This window comes from Microcaecilia unicolor, chromosome 1 (assembly GCF_901765095.1).
Source record: "Microcaecilia unicolor chromosome 1, aMicUni1.1, whole genome shotgun sequence".
Classification (NCBI taxonomy): domain Eukaryota; kingdom Metazoa; phylum Chordata; class Amphibia; order Gymnophiona; family Siphonopidae; genus Microcaecilia; species Microcaecilia unicolor.
The window spans coordinates 621,338,988-621,356,022 of record NC_044031.1 but is presented as its reverse complement, the minus strand read 5'-3'; the positions used below and the strand labels follow the sequence as shown (position 1 = coordinate 621,356,022).

At 45.1% G+C, this 17,035-nt stretch overlaps 1 protein-coding gene across 1 annotated transcript in view; it reads right to left on the bottom strand.

Annotated features, from left to right (window-relative positions):
* Nucleotides 1-5,142: 5,142 nt before the first annotated feature.
* PLEC (plectin) overlaps nucleotides 5,143-17,035 on the bottom strand; it is a 285,737-nt gene continuing 273,844 nt past the window's right edge. The window contains 2 exon segments of the mRNA XM_030220355.1: nucleotides 5,143-6,652; nucleotides 7,723-7,842. The gene's annotated coding sequence lies outside the window, so the exon portion shown is untranslated.

Below are 17,035 nucleotides of genomic sequence, written 5' to 3'. Positions count from 1 at the left end.
ACTTTTTAGGGATTGGGATGTGACTGCTTTGGGAAATGTCTTTTTTAATGTTCTATTTAGTAGAGTACAGAAGAAAATGCACTTCTCTTTCTCTTGCACTAGTAACTAGTATTGCCTGCTTGTAGATGGAGGGGGAGGGGTTGGTCTCCATTTCTATTTTTGTCCGCAGGTTTCTTGTGGTTCCCTATTTTGTATCAGGTGAGGGTCTGTCCGTGTTTTGCATGTACGACGGAGGTGAAGGATTCTGCTAGCATGTAGTGTCTGTGTAGGAATCTGCAACAGTCCAGTTTGTTCTAGTTTCCCAGTAGTAGGTATAGTGGTACTCTAGGGCCCAGTGTAATGTTTATAGCACTTTCTTTTCATTGGTGGATTAAGGCTGTTATGGTTTGGCAAGTTACCTACGTAGGTTTTGAGTGCCTTTTTGCAGGATTTTGTGTTATTTTACAACGTGTCTGGCCCTATTTGAAAGCAGACCCTTGTCACCCAAAATAAAAATGCTAAGGACTAGTAGTCTCCACATCCTGTAGAGCAGAGGTTCTTAGCCTGTAGTGCCTGCACCAAGGGGTGCGGGAAGAGGTCAAGTAGGATGTGGAGAAGGATCCTGAAATCTGAAGCGATTTGGTGAAACTTTGTAGACAGAGCGAAGGCTGTTATTAGGACAGTTATTGGTAGTATAGCTGTGCACTATAATTTTAGCAACATGTTAGCAGTTAGTACTGTTAGCGGCTAAATGTTAATGACATATGTAGCTGTCAGTAGTCACTAGTGGACACATGGTTTAGGAAGGGGGTGCGAGGGTATCATTGATCAGTCAAAAGGATGTGGGAACCAAATAAAGGTTAATTCCTTAGTGTATAGCTACACTGTTCTGCACAAGTACGTGTTACCTCCTCCCAACAGCAGCTGGAGATAGAGAAAAAACTAACGCCTATGTTTACTAAGGTACGCTATAGGCGCATTAGTGGTTTTAACGCGTTAATGGTTTACACGCACTAAATGCTAATACACCCATAGAAATGCGCTAGCATTTAACACTTCTTAACTTTACAGGCGCTAACACACGTTAGTATACATACCCCTGTGACCTCACTGGTATTAACTGGTGGCGCTCCTTGGAAAGATCCAGTATTTTCTCTTCCTCAGCAGGTTGTGCTATTTGGTGCTCCTGGTCCCTGGCCAAGGGCCACTCTAAGGTTATCCAGTCTCCAGACCAGACCTGGTGGAGCATGGCACTTGGATCCCCTACCCCCAGTCCCACTTCTTAGCATCCACTAGGTGAGACTTGTGGCTTCCACCCCTCCATGCCCAGTTACTCTGTTTGGGTATAAACCTCCCTGAGGCTCCCAGGCATTAAGCTTTTGCCCCATCCCAAATAAAGCCCCACCCAAACAAAACACAATACAAAGTGTACCTGAGGGAGTCGAGGGGGGGGGGGGGGGGCAGTGGAGACACCAGAATTCTGGGCCTGAGCAGTTTGAGCTTCAGAGCAGGCCAATGATTGCTGCATTAACTTGAAGCTGTTTTGTATATATATTTTGTACACTTGAGTTCAATCTGCTGCTAAGCTGAAAATTTTTCAGACAAGTGGATATTTTTTTCTTTTTGACATCATATATTATTTTACAACAGTCAATACACCTTAAGTGTGCAGTGACTGGAATGGTGCTATTGTGTTGGTCACTATTGGCACGAGGTTTCTGAGCACACGCCACTTTTAAAATACAAGTTTATGTTGGGTTTTCATAATTTTCATATATTTGTATTATCCACAATTAGACATTGGTGTTTGACATTTTGTCTAGAGACACCACTTATGTTGTTTTGAAGTCTGCAAAGGTAAGGTTGGCATTGTTTTGTATTTCCTCCCCTGAATGAAGGCTTTTCTTTTGTGTTTTGATCCTGGGCTCAGCTGATCTGTGGTCTTGAGGGCATAACTTCCAGCCCAGAAATACAGTTGCTTGCGTATGTTATCACAGTAATTTATTATATTAGACATTTTTGGTTTAAAATCTTTTTGCTGGTTAGCACTTACCCTTATCCTGTATCTTTTTGATATGATGAATGTGAGACACTTTATAGCCTTGTGAAATGAGTGTGCTGAATGCAGGCCATTTTCAAAGTCTTGGAGAACTTGGATGCTGGGAATATAATCGTTGTTGGGGTTTTGATGTCCCAGTATTTCTATATTAACTTCAGACTCACACATGAGGCCCTCCTGCAGCTTGTTCACTGATGACTATGACTAAGACGAACACACATAAGTCCTTGGAACAGTGATTTGCTTAGCCTGGAGCAGTTGTCCAGTCCAGAACACCCTCATGATTGCAGAACAGCTCTCTACCCAGGCAACCCATCAGTTCCAGTCTCGCTCCCTCCCATCCTGTACTTCAGTGCTGTTGTGTACTGGCAGGAGGGAAGGCACAGAGTAGAGAAAATCCTCTGCTTGTTCCAGTGGCATAGCTATGGGTGGGCCTGGGTGAGCACAGGCCCACCCATTCGTGTCTCAGGCCCCGGAAGCACCACACTGTTCTCTCCCCTCTTTCTTTCTGCCCATCCTGGCATCTGCGCTTCAGTCTCTGAATACCCATCCTTCTCCAGTGTACCATACAGGCATCGTCAGCGCCTGCAGCAATTCATTCTCATTGCTTGTGCCAGCCCTGGAAGCTTCCATCTGCTGCATCCCATCAGTCAGGAAATAGGCAATGATGTCAGTGAGGGCGGGACATGGGCATGCAGCAGATGGAAGCCTGCAGGACCGGCGCAAGCAGCAAGAATGAATCGCTGCAGGCACTGAGGATGCCTGTACGGTACACTGGGGAATGACGGAGTTCAGAGACAGAAACAGATGCCGGGACACCGTGGAGAAGAGATGCAGTTATGAGTATTTTTCTTACATTAAAATCTAGCTCATGATTAAAAAAAAAAAGTTGGATTTTTCTAATCAGATCTGCACAGTCAGTTTGTAGAACACAACTTATCATGGAGATTTTATGTTTGCAGTCTGTGATTTTATATTCACAGAGGTTTCCTTGGTTTAGCTTTTCCTTTTATCTCTAGGATTGAGACACCAGAGATACATCAAGCCTAACCTTCTGGTGGCCTGACAGAAGTCTCTATGTTGTACTTCAGGAGAAGGTGAAAAACTCCTGCACATCTGTGGCCACTTCAGCATCACTGAACATACTAAATACCTTCCCCATGCTGGAATGGCTGGCTGAAAACTGGCCGAGTTAGCATGTTCCCAATTCAGTGGCTTTATCAGCAAACTAAGATCTTCCTCCAAATGACTTCTGAATTGATTAATACTGTAGGCCTGCTGCTAAAACATTACCTAATTCCCCTGCTTTCAAAAACAAATCCTTTACTGTTCAGGGTTGTAAAATCAGTTTCCCCTTAGAACAGGGGTTCTGTCAGGTTCTCAGAATACCCACAATGAATATGCATAGATAGATTTGCATATAATGGAGGTAGTACATGCAGATTTATCTCATGCATCTTCATTGTGGGTATCCTGAAAACCCGAGTGGCTAGGACTGTCCTGGGGACTAGGTTGAGAACCCCTGCCTTGGAGTCTACCCTTGTATGGTTTGCAGCCATCTTAATACAAAGCTCACCTGCAAAATCACAGGGAACTCCTGGGCAGTCCAAACTCAAAACCCACCTCTTTACCACTGCTTTTGACTCCTAACTCACGTACCCTGTCCTTTATCCTCACCTCCTTATTCCCTTACCCTTAATTGTTCTGTCTGTTTACCTGTCTTATCTAGATTGTAAGCTCTTTGAGCAGGGACTGTCTTCTGTGTATGGTGTACAGCGCTGCGTATGCCTTGTAGCGCTATAGAAATGATAAGTAGATAGATAGAATTCTCAACCCAATCCTCAGGACACACTCAGCCAGTTGGGTTTTCAGGATATCCACAATGAATATTCATTAAGTAGATTTGTATGCTCTGTCTCCATTGTATGTGAATCTCTCCATGCATATATCATGTTATCCTGAAAACCTGATTAGCTGGTTGTGTACTGGGTTGAGAACCACTCTATTTGTGTGGTGTAATTAAATGGAATGGGCAGGGCCAGTCTTAGGCAGGGGCGGTCGCACAGGGCCTTGCGCTTCCAGAGGCCCCGCGGTGCTCCCTCCCACTCCGTTATTGCCGCGATCTGCTTTGCCTCTCCTCCCCTGAGCCGCATGGTGCCCTCCCGGCACATACCTGAAGCCACCTTGGTGGTCTAGTGAAGTCTTCGGGGCAGGAAAGATCCCCCATCTTTCTGCCGCATCGCTCTTTAAAAGTGGCTGCCAAGACTTCCAGCGGCGGCCTTACGAGACTTCCGCTGAAGTCTTGCAAGATCGCCGTTGGAAGGCTCAGCAGTCATTTTAAAGGAGATGCGGCAGCAAAAGGGTCAGCAATGGCAGCAGGTAGGAAAGACTGGAGATCTTTTCTGCTCCAAAGACTCCACTAGACCACTAGAGTGGCTTCAGATACGTGCTGGGAGGGCACCCTGTGGCTCAGAGGTCTGGAATAGGTAGGTAAGTGGGTGGGGAGGAGAGGATACTGCAAAAAAAAAAAAAAAAAAATCAAGGTAATATCTGGAACTCTGAGGAGAGGGGGGCCTGGAACTCTGAGAGGGGGGGCAAGGGGAGGGAGAGAGGTGGGAGGGGAGAGGGAGGGGGAGAAATGCATCACCTGTAAAAAAAAAAAAATAAATAATTAAGCACCCCCAATCATTTTGAAAAGTTGGCTCCTATGGGACCCTAAGTATAATATATTCACTTCTTGCTTCTGTCTCCACCCTGTTTCGGGCATACCGGTATGTGGACAGCCACAGCTGCTGTTGGTTAGTTTTATGCACTAACTTCCTGTTTATGTTCATCCAGTATCCCCGGGGTTTCTTCCTGGTCAGTGTTAGTATTGCTCCATTCAGGTTACACTGAGTCAGACTATCACATGCCCCCAGTGCATTTATCCATGTTCTGCTGGTTGTAGATCTGGTTCACCTGAAGTTCCTCTGGCCACATCTCAAGATGGGTCATGCATGCTTTGAAAGACCCAAATGTGGCATTCTCTAGATCAGGTATCCAAGCTAGAACAGAGTCTTGATTTCTCCAGGACCAATGCAAAGGACTCAAATCAGATACGGAAAGAGAGGAGAGGCACAGTGTTTATTTTGCACACCATCCTTGTTCATGTTTTTCCTATCTTTGGAGAGGCCGTAGCTCCATGCCACATTTTTATATACACTTCAGAGTATATACAATTTGTATTCATTTCATTTCCCTTAGTGTTTTGCCCACCCTTGTAAAAGAAAACCAGTGAAAGCCTGGTAGGCCACATCCTTAAAAATCCTGAGATTACCTCCTTACACCAGTGCCACTGCTCTGTTTATTGGGTATCTGGCGCCAGTGGAATGACATACACTCAGACACAGAAGACCGATCCAGGGCTGGGCCCGAATCATATTACATTATTGCCAACATTAGTATGGCATGCAAGATAAAACCAGCAACATAATAACAATAATAATATTAATATTAAAAAAACAAACAATATAAAGCAAAAGTTTTAAATGGTAAATTGATTTACATATAGCAACTTACTGGAACCGGATGGCTACAGCCTCTCAGAAAGCAAGGGGTGAAGGGGGATGGAGGGAACATTTTTTTAAAAACTGCTGTTGATAATGATAATGAGGAGAAGTGCTTCAGACCTTTGAGCTTTGGGTGGCAGTTTACTGCCATCAGTCTTAGTATATTGCTCTAGACAGTGTACAGTTAATTTCGGAAGAGAATAGGAAGGGATGAGTTTAATGTATCTCACTCTCCTTTCATACAACCTCTACCCTAAAGTGCTTTCAAGTTGCAAGGAGATTTAACAGCATTACAATTGCATGGTGGGTGCAGGAGCGATCCTATGTACACTGATAGTCCTATGAATGGAAAGTCCTATGTCAGTGTCTCAGACAGCGCTCTCCTTCTCCCAGAGGTACCTTCTCCTTTACAGCTTCACAACCAGGTGGGAGAAAATAAATATTTTTTATTAGACTTTTTCCTGCTGAGGGAATGGTGTTAGACTGCAGTGCGAGGTCAGAGGACAATCCAATCTGCTCGTCACACAGCCCGTAGAATGGCCTGTCCAGCTGGGCCAACAGGTTTGACTAAGTGTTTCCAGAGCCTGGTACCTTAACAGAAGAGCTCCCTGCTGGTGCTAGGGGACCTGTTGCTGCTAGCTTCAGCAGAAAACTGTTCTCATCTTCTCCTCTTTCAATGGAATAAGAGGATGAGCCCCACTCGCTCTTCCTGCTTCCAGGAGATCCAGATGTCCAACAGCAGCAGGGAGCTTCTCTTTGATATAAGATTCCCCACCCAAGCTTTATAAAGCTTCACTGACCATGGCCTACAAGATGGTTCCAAGAGCACAGCTATGTCTGGCTGCATGATGGGAAGAGTCTCTTGTGAATGAGAATGAAATATCGCCTTAGCTATGCCATGACCAAAGGAAGTATCCACTGATCCCCCCAAATCCGGGTCACAGTTCCTCCCTCTGTACTAGCTCAGAGTCTTCGGTGCTGGTTTCCAGTCCCTTTCCTCCAGTTCAGGGCAACAGATTCCACATCACACAATGAAGAACAAATGGTCACATGACATCCGTCCACACTAAAATAAAGTCAACAAAAAAAGGAAGAAAATGGGCTTTGATGAGATGACACACAAAACTCAGTAGATGAGATGAAACAACATAACCAAACTTAAATGAAAAGTACTTCTCTGAGCCCCATCACACATGTGAACACACATACAGCAGTGGGAAAGGCCCTGGTATCAGGTCACTCAGGAGATATCCCTGCTGTGGCTGGTCAGGTCTGAAAACAGCCACCGCTAGGGATGGCCCGGACCTGAAAACAGCAGTTGCTGGGACTGGCCCAAGGAAATGAACAGCTGCTGCTGCAACAGCTGGTAGATCTGGGAAGACAGACTGCTGCAGGAGGCCTATTTCCAGGGTCCAAGATAACCAGAGGGAGAGAAGAAGGAAGGGCGGCAAACAAAGGCTAGGAATAGAAGAAGCAGAAAAGGCTTGAAAGGAGAAAAACAATTCCCCTAGGAAAAAAACTCCTAAAAAAACCAACAAACGTGAACCAAGAGAAAACAATGGAAAACTAAATAAAACAAAAATCTAACAATAAAAAATAAAACAAAGAAATCCTAGCAGTAATTGTTTCAGAAAAAGCAAAGGCAAAACTAAAAAAGGTGAAAGAAAGTTGATGAGGAAAAACAATTTTTTGCTTTAGCTCCTGAAATCTTTGGTTGGCACCCAAGTTTTCCCACCCTCACATACAAACACAAAACACACACGCATCCACACATTGTCCTTTGTGTGGCAGATTTCTGCATACTGTACTTGCACTTTCAATTTTCTCTTTATATCATTGCGTCTACAATGTTTTATGGAACATGTAGCACTCTAAAAAAAAAGTTCCCGAGGGCTTCTGAGAACTTGAAACCTTTTCATGATTTTCTATTGCTATTGCTGAGCTGCTCTACCAGTTCAGAAAGCACTGTTCTAACTGACCCTCCATTACCTAAATTCTTCATGCCCAATAACCCTCTATCTTCTGAGCCCTCAGTTTTCACTGGCCTCCTGTCCCCAGGCTCTCCATCCCTACTGTTCTCCTGCCCATGATATCTCCATCCCCTAGACCCTGTTCAAAGGAGACTTTATAACTTACCTGCATGAGATAAGGTAGCCCTGTCACTGGAGTGACCCAAGACCTGCTGACATCCGACACCCAGTTGAAGAACTCTCCACGAGGTAAGCGGCCTTCTTTAATGGGGCTGGAAAGAGATGTCTAAAGAAAGAAAAAAAAAAAAAAAAAAAAAAAAGAGAAGTCTGGGTGACCAAAGGAAGGAAAGAGGCCAGAGAGTAAAAAGAGGGGAAATATTCCACATTAGCAGCAAATTTATTCAATTTTAAAAAAGAAAAGGTATAATATAAGAATTGCCGTACTGGGTCAGACCAAAGATCCATCAAGCTCATTAGCCTGTTTCACAGTGGCCAATCCATTGGTCACAAGTACCTGACAGGATCCAAAAAAGTAGAAAGATTCCACGCTACTTACCCTCAAGGATAAGCAATGACCTTCCCCAAATTCACCTTCATAATGGATTATGAACTTTTCCTTCACGAACTTGTCTGAATCTTTTTTTTAATCCAGCTACACTAACTGCTTTTACCACATCATCTGGCAGTAAGTTTGAGAGCTTAGTTATGCATCAAGTGCAAAAATATTTTACCCGATTTGTTTCAAATGTACTACTTAGTAACATTATGGCATGCCCCATAGTCTTTGTACATTTTGAAAGAGTAAACAACTGATTTGCATTTACTCATTCCAGGATTTTACAGACCTCTATTATTTCTCCCCTCAGTCATCTTCTTCTCCCTAACATCTTAAGCCTTCATAGAGAGTCATCCCATCCCCTTTATCATTTCAGTTGCCCTTCTCTAATTCTGCTATGGGGTAAATATTTAGCCGGTGGTGGCATTATTCCCAGATAATCAATGTCGGGCATGTCCAATCTTTAGCACTGAATATCAGGTTTATGAGGCACTGGCTAACAATTGGCTGGTTAAGTTGATATTCGGAACTTAATCGTATAAAGATAGGACTCTGTTTTATGCGGTCCCATTTATGCGGTTACCCTGGTCATGTAATTGCTGAATATCGACACTTAATCAGCCAAGTGCTTACTCCGTCACTGGAACGCCCCCAAACTAGTCAGTTTTCACTTAGGTGCTAACTGCTAATTTTCAGCGGACATAACCAGTTAAGTGGTTATGTCCATTGAAAATTAGCGGATAGCCCTGAACAAGCGATTTTAACCGATCAGCATCATTTCTGGCTGGTTAATTTGTTTTGAATATCGACCAGTATATCTTTTTTAACATGCAGTGACCAGAATTGCACACTGTACTTGAAGTATTTTCACAACATGGAGCAATATAGAGGTATTATGATATTCTTTGTTTTATTCTCTATTGCTTTCTTAATAATGCCTAACATTGTTTAATATTTTAATGTCATCTTTGGGTCATACAATGAAAGAGATGGAGAATAGCTGTGTGGGACTAGGAAAAGAGCAGCTGAGGGAAAGGAGGTCATGGTGGACAGAACAGACATAAAGGTGAAAAAAGGCCCAGAAGCAAAGGCGGGATTAAGGCTAGAAAGTGAGATGAGAGAAGCTGTAGAGAGAAACCATGGAAAGACTAACATACATGGAAGAAAGAAAAATGATGATGACATGGGAGAAGACGGGAAGAGAATCCTTAAAAGAAGGAACTTGAGGACGGAGAGAAAGCCAAAATCAAGTAGAGACAGAGGATTGAATTTAAACTACAGACATAAAGGTTGGAAAATTGTTTGCTTTAGTAAAGATTTCTGTGTCAGCTGGGCTGCATCAAGGGTAGGCAATAGCTATATTTTGCCCTTCTCCTCTAGCTCTGCAGTCACCAGAATTAATATGTTATTTTACTGGAAGGACTTGGAGGAGCAGATGGGGGTTTTGCCAGTATTTGATGCCATAGTCTGAAAAACATCTTTAAAGTTGCTTCTCTTTGGCAGCTCTGAAATGCAGATATCTATGATTCAGTCTTAAACTGAAAGGGAAATAAAGAGTAATACCATCTCTCTTTTTTCACAAAAATAAAACAGTCATTCCCTTGTTACATCTTATGGGAGACAAGAGATGTTGAACTAAGTGAGCTCATTATGCTGTATCATCCCAAAGAAATAGCATGGCGGCAGCAGGAAGAGGTTACAGGAGAGATGGGTAGCATTTGGAAGGGGGTAAGGGCTTCATTGCCCTTCAGCTATAGGTGTTTCTTAGTTTGGTCTTCCGCTTGGCTCAGCTACTGAGCCTTATCTTTGCATTCTCACTCCCAGCACAGCTCTGCTACAGGCTAGCTTTTGAAGTGTGTGACCCGTGTGGCTATGCAGGGCACCATGAATGAGGGGTACAGATACAGTGGTGTGCAACCCTCATATTTTTCCACATCATGTGGGCCAGGGGAGTAGGGGGATAATAATGCTGGGCAGAGAATGGAGGAGAAAGAAGGGGATGTTTGGTAAAAGGAGAGAGTATGAGGGATGTTGTGGTGGAGTCACCACTAATAAAGGAGGGGACATTGTGCCAAAGCTGTTACCAACAAATGAGGTGCCAATTTCTATTTTTGCAGAAGGCACTAGAGTTAGTGCTAACTCAGCTCCCCAAGTCAACCACTTACTCTGTGACTGCTAAAGCTTTAGCAGGTGGGCTGACACACAGTGGGTTGATATGAATGCACACCTTTGGGTTCACTGATTTCCTGCTCAGCATGTGATCTTTGGGATTTTCAGTCTGAGGGCAGGAAGCATGCAAATGTGGCCCTAGGGGCTGTGGAGCAACTGACTGCTGAACTTCCAAGGTTTTTGCATGCAGCTAGTGGAGCTCATGGGGCCTGTCTGGATGTGGAACTGTTATTGTATTTCAGTCTGTGAGTTCTAGATATGAATGGTATCTTTCTGGGACTCTGGGAAGCAAATTTTTGAAATGTGCAATGAATCTGCTTAGGAGGTATAAAGTACGGCTGAGGCTAACCTGCAGCGGGAGGGGCACTGACCAAGGTAGAGTAAGAGAGAACCTAATGGGGGGAGGAATTAGTAGGGGGGCAAGGCAGGTCAGGAGGAAGTAAGAGAGCAGAGAAGTATAGAATGGGGGAGTGGAGTACAAGGAAGTTTGATAACAGGAGACGGCATGATGTCACAAGGCTGAAGTCGGTCTCCACCCATTCCACACAAGGAGGTTTTAATTCTCTCCAGTGCAGCTGCTGCCATCTTGGTACACCCAAACAATGAAATTGATAGGGCAACAAGCTGCGCCAGAAAGGCTCAAGCCGTCTCCTGCTATCAAACCTTTAAGTAGGTACAGGGTGGTGGTGGATATTAGAGCATCCTACCCCAAAACAAAGTCAAACTGTATTGGGAGAAAGAAGTGAGGGTAACAACAGAATAAGATGATAAGAGGAAGAAGATATTAAGGTGGGGCGGGGCTAAGAATGAAGTGGGGATGGTCTGAGAGAAAAGAAAGTGGATGGTGTGCACAGCTTAGGTAGCGAAGAGAGACTACTGAGGACTGGCTGGGAGGGGAGAATATGGGTTGTACAGATGTGCCAGTGAGGAATGGAAGAAATAGCATGAGTGTGGTATAGATGGGATGAGAGTAGAATGGTACACTGTGTGACAATAAGTTGGAGTTGGAAAGGAAGAGAGACTGGTGGGACTTGAAGTGCTACCCCTAGCATTTCTTTTACCCACAAATCCTTCCGGTGTGTGCACTACCTGCTGTGCTCTTCATTTAAAGATTGCCTGACCAGTATTTAATTTTCTTAATATAGACTTATTTGTGTCGAGTTGAGCATCTCCAGCCATTTTGAAAAGTTGGCTCCTATACTTTGGGGTATCCACAAAGGGCATTTCTCCTGAGGGGAAGGGGATGGTTCTGGACCCTTTAAGATGGCAACTACATGCTCAAAGAGAACTTGCAACTAAACCAAATATCCATACCGAATATAGTTCTCAAAAAAATGTAAGAGAAGCACAACTGTGTCACAAACACATGGGTCAGGAAGGAAAAAGCCTCAAAGCGCTTCTAGGGATAAAACTCATAAGCAGGGAGGGGGGGCCAGAGCCCGAGGTGGGGGGGCACTGTTTAACCCCCCCCCATCGCCGCCACATTGGACCCCTCTCCCACCACCAACTCTCCCCTGTCGCCGCCCGCCCCACCGCCGCATCAGATACCTCGTTTGCTGCAGCCGAAGAGAGTCTTCTTTAGTTCAGCGCCAGAGTAGCGCCTTCGTTCAAGGAAGTTCCTGCTGTGATCAGCTGTTTCTGATGCCTTACATCCTGCACGTAAGGCGTCAGAAACAGCTGATCACAGCAGGAACTTCCTTGAACGAAGGCGCTACTCCGGCGCTGAACTAAAGTAGACTCTCTTCGGCTGCAGCAAACGAGGTATCTGATGCGGCGGCGGGGCAGATGGTGGCGGGTTGGTGGTGGGAGGGGGGTTGAAGGGATCGTCGCCAGGGGGCCAGGGCCAAATCTATGGGGGCCCAGGCCCACGTAGCTACTCCACTGCTCATAAGAAGCTATAACGTCACATTATGGCTAACAATTCATCATTAAAAACAAACGGTTGAAACCATACATACACCCAATATATAAATAAATCAAGTGACACTCAGTGTTATGTTTCAACATTTTGTTTACATTTTCTGGATTTTCAATTGTTTATTAAAAGGCGGAAAAAGCCTCAGCAGTCAAAGGTAATTGCCGTAGGCTGGGTATAATTAATATGACCCGCTTCAATTTCACAAGCCAGGCTCCTTCTGACTAAAACCAATCATTGGCTTAAAACCTCCAAAATTCTTTTAGTTTGAATTCACTTTTGAAAATACATTTATATTGATCAAGATTAAAAAATTCAATCACTGTTCAAAATCTTTACTGCCAATCAATTGTTAATCACACAGCATGTTTTAAAGACGCACTTAAGTTAAAGCTTCTATTCCTCACGATCCCAATGGGGACCCGTTTCACCCGAACAGGCTTATTCAGGGGATATTTCTCTTTAAACATGCAGCACACTATCGTTTATCTGATTTGATTTTTAGTTTTATCTAATATCTGTGGAACAGTTCAATTTTGATTGAGCAGTTTTAAACATTCATCATTGGCATAAAAATTAAATATTCATCTTTAGGAACATAAAAGCACAATTAAGACTGGCAAAACTACTTCACTATAGCGATCCGCTGTAATGAACATCCACACAGTTTTGATTCATTAAGGTGTTTAGTACTTCAGTGGATTAAGCCATCCTGTAGAGGGGGCGATTGAAAAAAAACCTTGGTAAGTTAGGAACAGAAGTGCATTTTCAAGTTGAAATCTAAGGAACTGAAGGGTTTAAAAGCAAAGATAGAGTGGTGCCACTTTTTTTTTTTGAATAATGATTTTTCAACATGGAATTTTTGAGATCACTGATTGGTTAATAGATTTGAGGGCATCTGATGTCAGAGTTATAAAGGGAAGCACCATCCTAGAAGGTTGAGGAGCTGTGATAAGTCTTAGCTGGAAGCATGGAGTGAGCAATAAGTTATTTTCCACAGTGGGTACAGTTTTTGTTGGGGGTCTCTAAGCCTAATTTTCTGTTTTTTTATGTTTAGAAATTTGCAGAAGCCCTGAAGCAGTTGACGAAAAGATGGCTAGCATTAATTCCTGGCATTAGAAGATGGCTCTCCAGCTTATTTTCGAAGGAGATTGCCGGCCATCTTCCGACACAAATCAGGAGATGGCCAGCGAACTCCTGAATCAGGCCAAATTGGTATAATCGAAAGCCAATTTTGGCTGGCGCCAACTGCTTTCCGTCATGGAGCCGCCCAAACTTCAAGGGGGCGTGTCGGTAGGGTAGCAAAGGCGGGCGGGGGCGTGCTCACAAGATGGTCGGCTTCGCCCGATAATGGAAAAAAGAAAGCCGTCCCTGACGAGCATTTCGCCGGCTTCACTTGGTCCCTTTTTTTCAGGACCAAGCTTTAAAAAGGTGCCCCAACTGACCAAATGACCACCGGAGGGAATTGGGGATGAGGGGATGACCTCTCCTTACTCCCCTAGTGGTCACCAACCCCCTCCCACCCAAAAAAAAAATATATTTTTTTTTTGCCAGCCTCAAATGTCATACCCAGCTCCCTGCCAGCAGTATGCAGGTCCCTGGAGCAGTACTTAGTGGGTGCAGTGCACTTCAGGCAGGTGGACCCAGGCCCATTCCCCCCTACCTGTTACACTTGTGGTGGCAAATGTTAAGCCCTCCAAACCCCCCAAAACCCACTGTACCCACATGTAGATGCCCCCCTTCATCCCTAAGGGCTATGGTAGTGGTGTACAGTTCTGGGGAGTGGGTTTTGGGGGGATTTGGGGGGCTCAGCACCCAAGGTAAGGGAGCTATGCACCTGGGAGCTATTTTAAGTCCACTGCAGTGCCCCCTAGGGTGCTCGGTTGGTGTCCTGGCATGTGAGGGGGACCAGTGCACTACAAATGCTGGCTCCTCCCACGATCAAATGCCTTGGATTTAGCCGGGTTTGAGATCGCTGGCATTAGTTTCCATTATTGGCGAAAACCGATGACGGCCATCTCTGACATTTGGCCGGCCCCAACTGTATTATCGAAACAAAAGATGGCCGGCCATCTTTTTCGATAATACGGGTCGGGACTGCTCTTTGTGGTGCCAGTCAAATAGATGGCCGGCCATCTATTTGGCCGGCGCCGTTCAATTATGCCCCTCTTTGTGACTTTTGACTCCAATCAAAGAGCAAACCCACAGTTTCTAAAGCTAAGTAGAAGTTTATGCTATAGACTGTGTGAATGCTTTACTAAAGAAATGTGTTTCTACATAAGACTTTGAAAGATACATAATATTTTTCACATTAGGAGCAGGAAGGTTTTTTTATGCCAATGATGAATGTTTAGCCATAATCTGGCGTTATAGCTTCATCTCTAGAAGCTCTTTGAGGTCCTTCCTGACCCATGTGTTTGTGACAAAGTTGTGCTTCTATTGCCCTTTAAGATGGCTCCTGGAAGCGTTGTGCCCAATGCTCCCAGGCAGGGGAACTACCATCATTGAGGTGGCATTATTTTTCCTGGAGTAATGCATTTTGCCAAGTTACATAATAAAAGAAAAGATAAATTTGGGGAAAGGAAGGGCAGGGAGTAATATCACCTTAGAAGAGTGCCACCTGAGACCCCCACCTCATTTGGCCTAATGGTAGGGCCGCCACTGATTCCATGCTACCAATTCCAGGGCAAGCAGTGGAAGATTACTGTGTAGCCTGTAATAAAACAATGCACAATTTTGCCATTTATTGCACATTAAATAACAAAAATTGTACATTGTTCCCTTAACATACATTAGTAACTACTCCTTTAAGCTGTGTTATTTCTTGTTATAGAATGAGGACAAAATAACTAGCATAGGTGGGTTTACAAAACGCAAGTGACAAGCTTCCATTAGCAATTATTGGCCAGGCAAAAGAAGAAGGCATTGATTCTGAGAGTGAACAGAAGGGAATGGATGTACCCCAGCATTTTTCAACTGGTGTGTCACAGGCAGGAGCAGACTGACTGTCCCGGCAACCAAGACCAAGAGCAGCAAGGGGCCCAGTCCCGCATTTCTCCCTGTTTCTTCGACTCTCCTCCCTCACCCCCCCCCCCCCCCCCCATCTACCTTAAACTACATCTTGGAAGGAAATTCCCCAGCAGCAGTAATTCACAGCTTGCAGCCTGCTTGGTGAATCTCTTCTGCACTGGTCCACCCCTGTGTAAACACCAAGTTGGGTTAGAAGAGAAGCTCCAAGCAGTGATTTCCTGCTGCTGCCAGGAAACCTCCTTGAAGACAAGGTTCTCAGTAGACCTGGCACGCTGGCAGGGGGGGGGGGGGGGGAGGAGAGAGAAAGAGAGAGGGACAGAGGTTGACCTGGGGGGAGGGACAGAAGAAAGAGAAAAATCCTGGAACCGTGAGGTGGTGGAGGGAAGGGAGGGAAGAAAAAGAAAAATACTGGACCTGTGGGAGGAGTAGAGAACAAAGAGAAAAAATATTGGACTTGAGAAGTGGAGGGGAGTTAGGGAAGAAAGATAGAAAAGCCATGGACTGGAGGGGCAGAGGGGGGAAAAATGATGGACTGGAGGAAGGGGGGAGAACTGATGGACCTGAGAGGAAATTGAGGAGAAATGATAGATCTAAGGGGTAGAGGGGAAGAAAAAGAAAGATGGGCCTGAAGATGGAGGGGAGGGCAGGAGAAAGATGTTGGTCCACAGGGGCAGGGAGGGTGGGAAGAGAGAGGAAGAGATATTGGACCACAGGGGCAGTGGGGGGGGGGGGGGGGGGGGAGGAAGAGATATTGAACCACAGGGGCAGGAAGGGAGGGAAAAGAGAGAGGAAGGGATACTGGACAACAAATGGGGAAGGGGTGGATAGAAATTGGGAATGGGGAAACCATAAGGAAGAGGTCAAGGAGAACTGTCAAGGAGATATGTGAGAGGAAGATAATATGTACAGAGGGTAAAAATGCAGTAATGGGGAGTAGAGGAAAGACAGGAGGGATTAGGAGGCAGGGGAAATGAGACAGGAACTGGGAGAGCTAGGGGGGTGAGAGAAGGATATGGAAAGTTGGTAGTTAGTTGAAAAGTAAAAAGCAGATGGAGAACTGCGGGGTGAGAAAGCGGTTGAAATCTGAGTTGACAGAGAGGCAGAAAAAGAAAGGGAAGAAAGAGCAATAAAAGAACATAAGAATAGCCATACTGGGTCAGATCAATGGTCCATCTAGCCTAGTATCTTGCTTCCAACAGTGGCCAATCTAGGTCACAAGTACCTGGCAGAAACCGAACTAGTAGCAACATTCCATGCAGGGGCTGCCCAAGACAATCTGCCATTTGAGGCAAAGAATGAACTGCCGCTCTGGTTCCTCTGCTGCCAACCCCCCCCCCCCCCCCCCCAACCAAGCCACGATCTGACATCTCCCCCTTCCTTCCTCAAATGTACCTTTTCTTTTCTTGTTTTTCAAAAGGCGGTGGCAGCAGCGATTCCCATAAGCTGCCCTGCTGCCAGTCCTGGCCCCTTCTCTCTACTGCGTGCGGCCTGCCTCTCTGACATAATTTCCCATTTCCTCGGAGGTGGGCCATAGTAGAGAGAAAGGGCCGGGACCGGCGGCAGGGCAGCCTATGGGAATCGCTGCCGCAGCCTTTTAAAAAACAAGAAAAGGCAAATTTGGGGGAAGGTGTTGGGGAAGGAAGGGCAGAAAGCCTCAGTTGGCCTAATGGTAGGGCTGCCACTGATTCCATGCTACCAATCCCAGGGCACACAGTTGCAGATTACATCAGAGACAGATATAATAAGGGAATGGAATTAGACTGGAGGAGAGAAGAGAAATGAGAGATTGACAGCAGCCCCTGGAAAGAA